We start from the raw sequence: 9,425 nt of genomic DNA, 5'->3' as shown, positions 1-9,425 counted from the left end.
TAAGCATCACCAACAGAATACAAGAGATGGAAGAGAGAATCTCTGGAGCTGAAGACACACTTGCAGAAATTGATACTTCTCTCAAAGAAAAAGTAAAATCAGAAAAATTCCAATCACAAAATATCCAAGAAATCAAGGATGCTATGAAAAGACAAAATCTAAGAATAATAGGAATTGATGAAAAAGAAGACTCCAGGCTCCAAGGTCCAGAAAATATTTTCAAAAAAATCATAGAAGAAAATTTTCCCAACTTAAAGAAAGAGATGTCCATAAATATACAAGAGGCCTACAGAACACCAAATAGACTAGACCAGAAAAGAAACACATCACGTCACATCATAGTCAAAACACTAAATCTACAGAACAAAGAAAAGATATTAAAAGCAGCAAGGGAAAAAGGCCAAGTAACATATGAAGGTAGACCTATCAGAATCACACCAGACTTCTCATCAGAAACTATGAAAGCCAGAAGGGCCTGGGCAAGCATCATGGAGACTCTAAGAGATCACAAATGTCAACCGAGACTACTATACACTGCAAAGCTTTCAATCAACATAGATGGAGAAAACAAAATATTCCATGACAAAACTAAATTTACGCAATATCTATACAGCAAACCAACCCTACAGAAGATACTAGAAGGAAAACTCCAATCCAACGAAAACGAATTCACCCAAGAAAACAGGGCATACAGATAATGTCCCAACAAAAATGAAAAGAAAACAAGCAATGAAACAAGGTAAGATCATCGACTCCATTACACAAGGAACTAACATGCATTGGTCAATATTATCTATCAATATTAATGGACTCAACTCACCAATAAAAAGACACAGGCTAACAGAATGGTTACGGAAACAGGACCCAACATTCTGTTGCATCCAAGAAACACACCTATGCAACAAAGATAAACACTACCTCAGAGTAAAGGGCTGGAAAAATGTTTTTCAAGCAAATGGTTCCAGAAAACAAGCTGGAGTAGCCATCCTAATATCTAATAAAATAGACTTTCAACCCAAGTTAATCAAAAAAGATAAGGAGGGCCACTATATTCTCATCAAAGGAAAAATCCAACAAGAGGACATCACAATTTTGAATATCTATGCCCCAAATACAAGAGCACCTACATTCGTAAATGAAACAATATTAAAGCTTAAATCATACATTGATCCTAATACCTTAATAGTGGGAGACTTCAACACCCCACTCTCATCAAGGGACAGATCAACCAGACAGACACCAAATAGGGAAATAAAAGCACTCACAGAATCCCTAAATCAAATGGACCTAATAGATGTCTACAGATCTTTTCACCCAAACTCAAAAGAGTACACCTTCTTTTCAGCACCACATGGAACCTTCTCCAAAATAGACCATATAGTTGGTCACAAAGCAAGCCTCAACAGATACAAAAGGATTGAAATAATCCCTTGTATACTATCTGACCACCATGGACTAAAGCTGGACATCAACAACAACAGAAACAACAAAAAGCCGACACGCACATGGAAACTGAACAACTTACTACTCAATGACAGCTGGGTCAAGGAAGAAATAAAGAAAGAAATTAAAGACTTTCTAGAATTCAATGAAAATGAAGGCACAACATACCCAAATTTATGGGACACATTGAAAGCAGTGCTCAGAGGAAAATTTATAGCACTAAGTGCCTACAAGAAGAAATCTGTAACATCACATACAAACAACTTAATGGCCCAACTGAAAAACCTAGAAAAAAAAGAAGCAGATACACCCAAGAGGAGCAGACGGCTGGAAATAATCAAACTAAGGGCAGAAATCAATCAATTAGAAACAAATAAAATTATCCAAAGAATCAATGAAACAAAAAGCTGGTTCTTTGAGAAAATCAACAAGATAGACAAACCCTTAGCCAAACTAACTAAAAAGCAGAGAGAAATCATACAAATCAGCAAAATCAGAAAGGAAAATGGGGACATAACTACAGACACTGAGGAAATCCAAACGATTATTAGGTCATACTACAAAAGCCTATATGGCACAAAATTTGAAAATCTAAATGAAATGGATAACTTTCTTGACAGATTCCATCTACCAAAATTAAGTCAAGATCAGGTAGAAAGACTGAATAGTCCTATATCTCCCAAGGAAATTGAAGCAGTCATTAACAGTCTCCCCTCCAAAAAAAGCCCTGGACCAGATGGCTTCAGCGCAGAATTCTACAAGACCTTCAAAGAAGTACTAACACCAATTCTCCTCAAACTATTCCATAAAATAGAAACAGAAGGAACACTACCAAACTCATTCTATGAAGCCACAGTCACCTTGATACCTAAACCACACAAAGATCCAACAAAAAAAGAGAACTTCAGACCTATCTCTCTTATGAACATTGATGCAAAAATACTCAATAAAATACTTGCAAACCGAATCCAAGAACACATCAAAGATATCATCCACCATGACCAAGTAGGCTTCATCCCAGGAATGCAAGGGTGGTTCAACATATGGAAATCCATCAATGTAATCCACCACATAAACAAAATGAAGGAGAAAAACCACATGATCATCTCCTTAGATGCTGAAAAAGCATTTGACAAAGTCCAGCACCCATTTATGTTTAAAGTCTTGGAGAGATCAGGGATACAAGGCACATACCTAAAGATAGTAAAGGCAATCTACAGCAAGCCTATAGCCAACATCAAACTCAATGGAGAGAAACTTAAATCAATCCCACTGAAATCAGGGACAAGACAAGGCTGCCCACTCTCTCCATATCTCTTTAACATTGTACTTGAAGTCCTAGCCAGAGCAATAAGACAACTAAAGGAGATCAAGGGAATACAAATCGGAAAGGAAGAGGTCAAAGTGTCACTATTTGCAGATGGTATGATAGTATACATGAGCGAACCCAAAGATTCAACCAGAAAACTTCTTCAGCTGATAAACACCTTCAGCAAAGTGGCAGGATACAAAATCAACTCAAAAAAATCAGAAGCCCTCTTGTATACCAAAGACAAAAAGGCTGAGAAAGAAATTAGGGAAACAACACCCTTCACAATAGCCACTAATAACATAAAGTACCTTGGTGTGACTCTAACCAAGCAAGTGAAAGACCTGTTTGAGAAAAACTTCAAGTCTTTGAAGAAAGAAATTGAAGAAGATCTCAGAAGATGGAAAGATCTCCCGTGCTCATGGATTGGTAGGATTAACATTGTGAAAATGGCCATCCTGCCAAAAGCAATCTACAGATTCAATGCAATTCCCATCAAAATACCAACTCAATTCTTTACAGACCTTGAAAAAAAGATTCTCAGCTTCATATGGAGAAACAAAAAACCCAGAATCTCCAAAACGATCCTGTACAACAACAGATCATCTGGAGGTATCTCCATTCCCGATCTCAAGCTGTTCTACAGGGCAACAGTAATAAAAACTGCATGGTATTGGCATAGAAACAGAAAGGAGGATCAATGGAATCACATAGAAGACCCAGAAATAAACCCACACACCTATGAATACTCAATATTTGACAAAGAAGCCAAATCCATTCAATGGAAAAAAGACAGCATCTTCAACAAATGGTACTGGACCAACTGGATGTCTACATGCAGAAAAATGAAAATAGATCCATATTTATCACCCTGCACAAAACTAAATTCCAAGTGGATCAAGGACCTCAACATAAAACCAGATACTCTAAATCAGCTGGAAAAAAAAAAGTGGGAAACAGCCTAGAACTCATTGGCACAGGAGACAACTTCCTGAACAGAACACCAACAGCACAGGCTCTAAGAGCAACAATCAATAAATGGGACCTCATGAAACTGAAAAGCTTCTGTAAAGCAAAAGACACTGTCATCAAAACAAATAGACAGCCTACAGATTGGGAAAGAATCTTCACCAACCCTTTATCTGACAGAGGGCTAATATCAAGTATATATAAAGAACTAAAGAAGCAGAAAAGCAACAAACCAAGTAATCCACTTAAAAAATGGGGAACAGAGCTAAACAGAGAATTCTCGAAAGAGGAACACCGAATGGCAGAGAAACACTTAAAGAAATGCTCAACCTCATTATCCATTAGGGAAATGCAAATCAAAACAACCCTGAGATTTCACCTTACACCCATCAGAATGGCCAAGATGAAAAACTCAAGTGATAGCACATGCTGGAGAGGTTGTGGAGAAAAGGGAACCCTCCTCCATTGCTGGTGGGAATGTAAACTGGTTCAACCACTCTGGAAGTCAATCTGGCGCTTTCTCAGACAACTAGGAGTAGTGCTACCTCAAGACCCAGCTATACCACTCCTAGGTATATACCCAAAATTTGCTCAAGTACACAACAAGGACATTTGTTCAACCATGTTCGTAGCAGCTTTATTTGTAATAGCCAGAACTTGGAAACAACCCAGATGTCCATCAACGGAGGAATGGATACAGAAATTGTGGTATTTTTACACAATGGAATACTACTCAGCAATCAAAATGGAGGAAATCATGAAATTTGCAGGCAAGTGGTGGGATCTAGAAAAGATCATTCTGAGTGAAGTATCCCAGAAGGAGAAAGACAAACTTGGTATATACTCGCTTATATAGACCTACAAGACATGATAAACATAATGAAATCTATACACCTAAAGAAGATAATCAAGAAAGTGGACACAGGCGAAGGTGATTAATCCTCATTTAGAAAGACAAATGGGATGTGCATTGAACTTATGACAGGAGTCTACCACAAAAGGCATCTGAAAGACTCTACCTAGCAGTGTTTCAAAGCAGACACTAAGACTCATAACCAAACCCTCGGCAAAGTGCAGGGAATCATATGAAAGAAGGGAAGTTAGTATGATATGGAAAGGATAGGAGCTCTACAAGGACCAAATATATCTGGGCACAGGGTCTTTTCTGAGACTGACACTCAACCAAGGACCATCTATGGATATAACCTAGAACTTCTGCTCGGATGTGGCCTGTGGTAGCTCAGTAACCAAGTAGTTTTTCAAAGTAAGTGGTACACGGACTATTTCTAACAGGATCTCAAGGGCAGGCTGTTTGACACCCCCCCCCAGGGGAGGAGCAGTCTGTTAGGCCACAGAGGAGGACTTTGCAGCCAGCCCTGAAGATACCTGATAAAACAGGGTCAGATGAAAGGGGAGGAGGTCCTCCCCTATCAGGGGACTTGGAAAGGGGCAGGGAGGAGACCAGGGAGGGAGTGTGGGGTTGGGGAGGGAATGAGGGAGCGGGATACAGCTGGGACACAGAGTTAACAAAATCTAACTAAAAAGAAAAATAAAATAAAATAAAATAAAAAAACAAAAAAAAAAAAAAAAAACAAAGATTTTGGCAGCCAAAAAAAAAAAAAGTCTTTGATTTCCTTGGTTAGGGTTACTCCAAGGTACCTTATGTCATTTGGGGCTATTGTGAAGGGTGTTGTTTCCCTAATTTCTTTCTCAGCCCTTTTGTCTTTTGTATACAGGAGGGCTACTGATTTTTTTGAGTTAATTTTGTATCCAGCCACTTTGCTGAAGGTGCTTATCAGCTGTAGGAGTTCCCTGGTAGAATTTTTGCGGTCACTCATGTATACTATTATATCATCTGCAAATAGTGATAATTTGACTTCTTCCTTTCCAATCTGTATCTCCTTGATCTCCTTCAACTGTCTTATTGGTATAGCAAGGACTTCCAGCACTATGTTGAAGAGATATGGAGAGAGTGGGCAGCCTTGTCTTGTTCCCTATTTCAGTGGGATTGCTTTAAGTTTCTTTCCATTCAGTTTGATGTTGGCTATAGACTTGCTGTATATCGCCTTTACTATGTTTAGATATGTGCCTTGTATCCCTGATCTCTCCAGTACTTTAAACATGAATGGATGTTGGATTTTGTCAAATGCTTTTTCAGCATCTAGGGAGATTATCATGTGTTTTTTTTTTTTCTTTCAGTTTGTTAATATGGTGGATCACATTGATGGATTTCCGTATATTGAACCACCCCTGCATACCTGGGATGAAGCCTACTTGGTCATAGTGGATAATATCTTTGATGTGTTCTTGGATTCGGTTTGCAAGTATTTGTTAAGTATTTTTGCATCAATGTTCATAAGGGAGATTGGCCTGAAATTCTCTTTCTTTGTTGAGTCTTTGTGAGGTTTAGGTACCAAGGTGACTGTGGCTTCATAGAATGAGTTTGGTAATATTCCTTCTGTTTCTATTTTGTGGAATAGTTTGAAGAGAACTAGAGTTAGCTCTTCTTTGAGGGTCTGGTAGAATTCTGCGCTGAAGCCATCTGGTCCTGGGCTTTTTTTGGATGGGAGACTTTTGATGACTGCTTCTATTTCTTTGGGGAATATAGGACTATTTAATTGATTTACCTGGTCCTGATTCAGCTTTGGTGAGTCAAATCGATCAAGAAAATTGTGCATTTCATTTAGATTTTCAAATTTTGTGGCATATAGACTTTTGAAGTAAGTCCTAATGATTGTTTGGATTTCCTCAGTGTCTGTAGTTATGTCCCCCTTTTCATTTCTGATTTTGTTGATTTGGGTGATGTCTCTCTGCCTTTTAGTTAGCTTGGCTAAGGGTTTGTCGATCTTGTTGATTTTCTCAAAGAACCAGCTCTTGGTTTCATTGATTCTTTGAATTGTTTTATTTGTTTCTAATTGATTGATTTTCAGCCCTGAGTTTGATTATTTCCAGCCATCTACTCTGTTTTGGTGTGTCTGCTTCTTCTTTTTCTAGGGTTTTTAAGTGGGCCATTAAGTTGCTTGAATGAGCTGTCTCGAATTTCTTCTTGAAGGCACTTAGTGCTATGAACTTTCCTCTTAGCACTGCTTTCATTGTGTCCCACAAGTTTGGGTATGTTGTGTCTTCATTTTCATTGAGTTCTAGGAAGACTTTAATTTCTTTCTTTATTTCTTCTCTGACCCAGCTGTCATTTAGTAACAAGTTGTTCAGTTTCCATGTGTGTGTAGCCTTTTTGCTATTTCTGTTGTTGTTGTTGAAGTCCAGCTTTATTCCATGGTGATCAGACAAGATACAAGGGATTATTTCAGTCTTCTTGTATCTGTTGAGGCTTGCTTTGTGACCAACTATATGGTCTATTTTGGAGAAAGTTCCATGAGGTGCTGAGAAGGTAAATTCTTTTGTGTTTGGGTATAAAGTTCTGTAAATGTCTGTGAGGTCCATTTGATTCATGACCTCTGTCAGAGTTACTGTTTCTTTATTTAATTTCTGGTTTGTTTATCTCTTCAATTATTAAGACCTTTAAAATGTTTCCTTTGTAGAATATGGCAAAAATCTGTCATTTTTTTCTTAAATTCTTTCAGATTTTACTATCAAGATAATCCTCTCCTTGCAGAATTATGAAGCATAGTTCTATTTAATTCTAATAAAGTGATTATCTAGAATTTGTGTTACTTCTGCCCAAAATATTTCTTAAAATATCCAGAGAAAGATAAAACTATTATAGGAAGTTCTTTCCTTCTATTATCAGCGTAGGGATATTTGGATTATCTTGTTTATTCTTGAGGCAATGATGGTCATTTTTATCTCTTTATGGGATTTCCCCTGTAGCCATGTTGCAGAATTTATTTGTATAAAATTATTGCTAATTTTCATCTCAGCATTCTTTTTGTAATGCCATGGCTCTTATTCTTGAAATTGGTAATTAAAATGTTCCAAATTACTAATATTTGGTATTATCAATCAATGGTTTTCTTTTTACATTTTCTCAAATAAATTTTAATCTTTATTCCTTTCTTCTTCTACTTTGTTTTTTATTCATATTTTCCAGTTTCTAAAGGACAAGACCATTACGTTGAGATCTTTCTTAGTACTTAGTGCTTTCTGCTGCATCGAAGAAACATACATTACCATCAAAGATGGCCATTGCCTCACAGTAAAAAGATGGAAAAGGCATTCTAAGGAAATGGACCCTAGATGCAAGCAGATGTGGCTATTTTAAGGTTTTTGTTGTTTGTTTTTTGAGACAGGATTTCTCTGTGTAACAGAGCCCTGGCTTTCCCTGACTAGCTTTGTATACCTGGCTGGCTTCGAAATCAGATATCCTCCTGCCTCTGTCTTCTGAGTGCTGGGATTAAAGTTGTATGTTGCAGGATATTTGATCCTACTGTGATCCCTGAGGTTGTGAACTGTAAAAACCTGTCTTTTGTTGGGTGTAGTGCAGCCCTAACACACACCTTTAATTCTGTTTATTGTAAACAGGTGATTATGAGGTAGCTTAGCCCTAACACAAAACTTTAATCTTTGAGCATTCTATACACAAGATTTAATAAACTTAATCCTAGGTCAAGAGGCCGAGCAAGTAATAAACTGACGGGAATTAAGAGAAAGTCTTGACTTAGAAAGAAGAGTATTTAAGACTGCATGGAGAGGATGGGCACTTTTAGCACTTTAGCTTTTTCGTTTGTTTGTTTAGCTCTTTGCCTTTTACTTCCTGGGCTGTCAGCTGAGATAGCAAGCTCTTGGGCTTTCAGCTTTTTAGCTTTGGTTTTTATTCCTCTGGGATGTCAGCTGAATAGGAAGATCAGCAGGGTTCTGAGAGAACTTAATTCCAAGGAGCCAGCCAATCCTAATAGGAGTTACGTAGACTCCATGGACACCAATTGAGGTCACATAGCTGAGAGATCTGGGGTCTACTGGCATACCATCCTGGACAGCCATAACCAATTCTGGTTGTACATGGTTGATGCTTGGATAAGCTGGAGCAGATTTAGTGTCTATCTAGTTGGCTATCCTGACTCCATGACGGGCTTCAGTTTACACTTTGTCTGACTAGGCCTAAGTTTCTTTTTCTGAGAAACTCCTGGAGAAACCACTGGTCGTGGGCAATCGGTCAGCTTAGAGGTCAGCACTGGAGCTTGAGCCAAACACAAGGATTCAGTTGCCTTGAAGGGTCCCTTGGAAAATTCTCAAATGCTTGACCAATCCCAAATACACAAATACTCCCTAGGTCGCTATTAGCTTAAAGGTTACCTAACTACACTGGGAAATACCCTAACTGTCTTTAAATTGAGCTTTCTTCTGAGATGCCATCATTTTGTGAGGGTGGTGACCCCAGCATGCTGAAATTCTCTTCAGAATAAACTCTTTCTGCTTTTGCAAACTACTTGAGTCTGCTGTCTTTCTTCAGTAAACCTAGGACCCTAACAGTGCTTTCTCTCCCTCTCTGAGCTAGCAGGTTTTCACCCCAGGATCTGGCTCCTGAGTCTTTATTGGTAAAATCAATGAGTTTGGATTTTCTTTCATTAAAACAAGTTATGTGATACCAATATCTTACAGTATCTTTTCAAAATAAGATATCTTTCAATATCTTACTTCAAACTAAGCTAACCAGAGAGATAAAGAAAGATGCTACATACTCACCAAAGGGGGAAAAAAAAAATCAACCAAGAGGAACTACAGTCCTAAACATTGATATATCAAATAG

This window comes from Psammomys obesus, unplaced genomic scaffold (assembly GCF_907164565.1).
Source record: "Psammomys obesus unplaced genomic scaffold, mPsaObe1.curated_primary_1811, whole genome shotgun sequence".
NCBI lineage: Eukaryota > Metazoa > Chordata > Mammalia > Rodentia > Muridae > Psammomys > Psammomys obesus.
The sequence above is the reverse complement of the archived record's forward strand: the minus strand, read 5'-3'. Positions refer to the sequence as shown.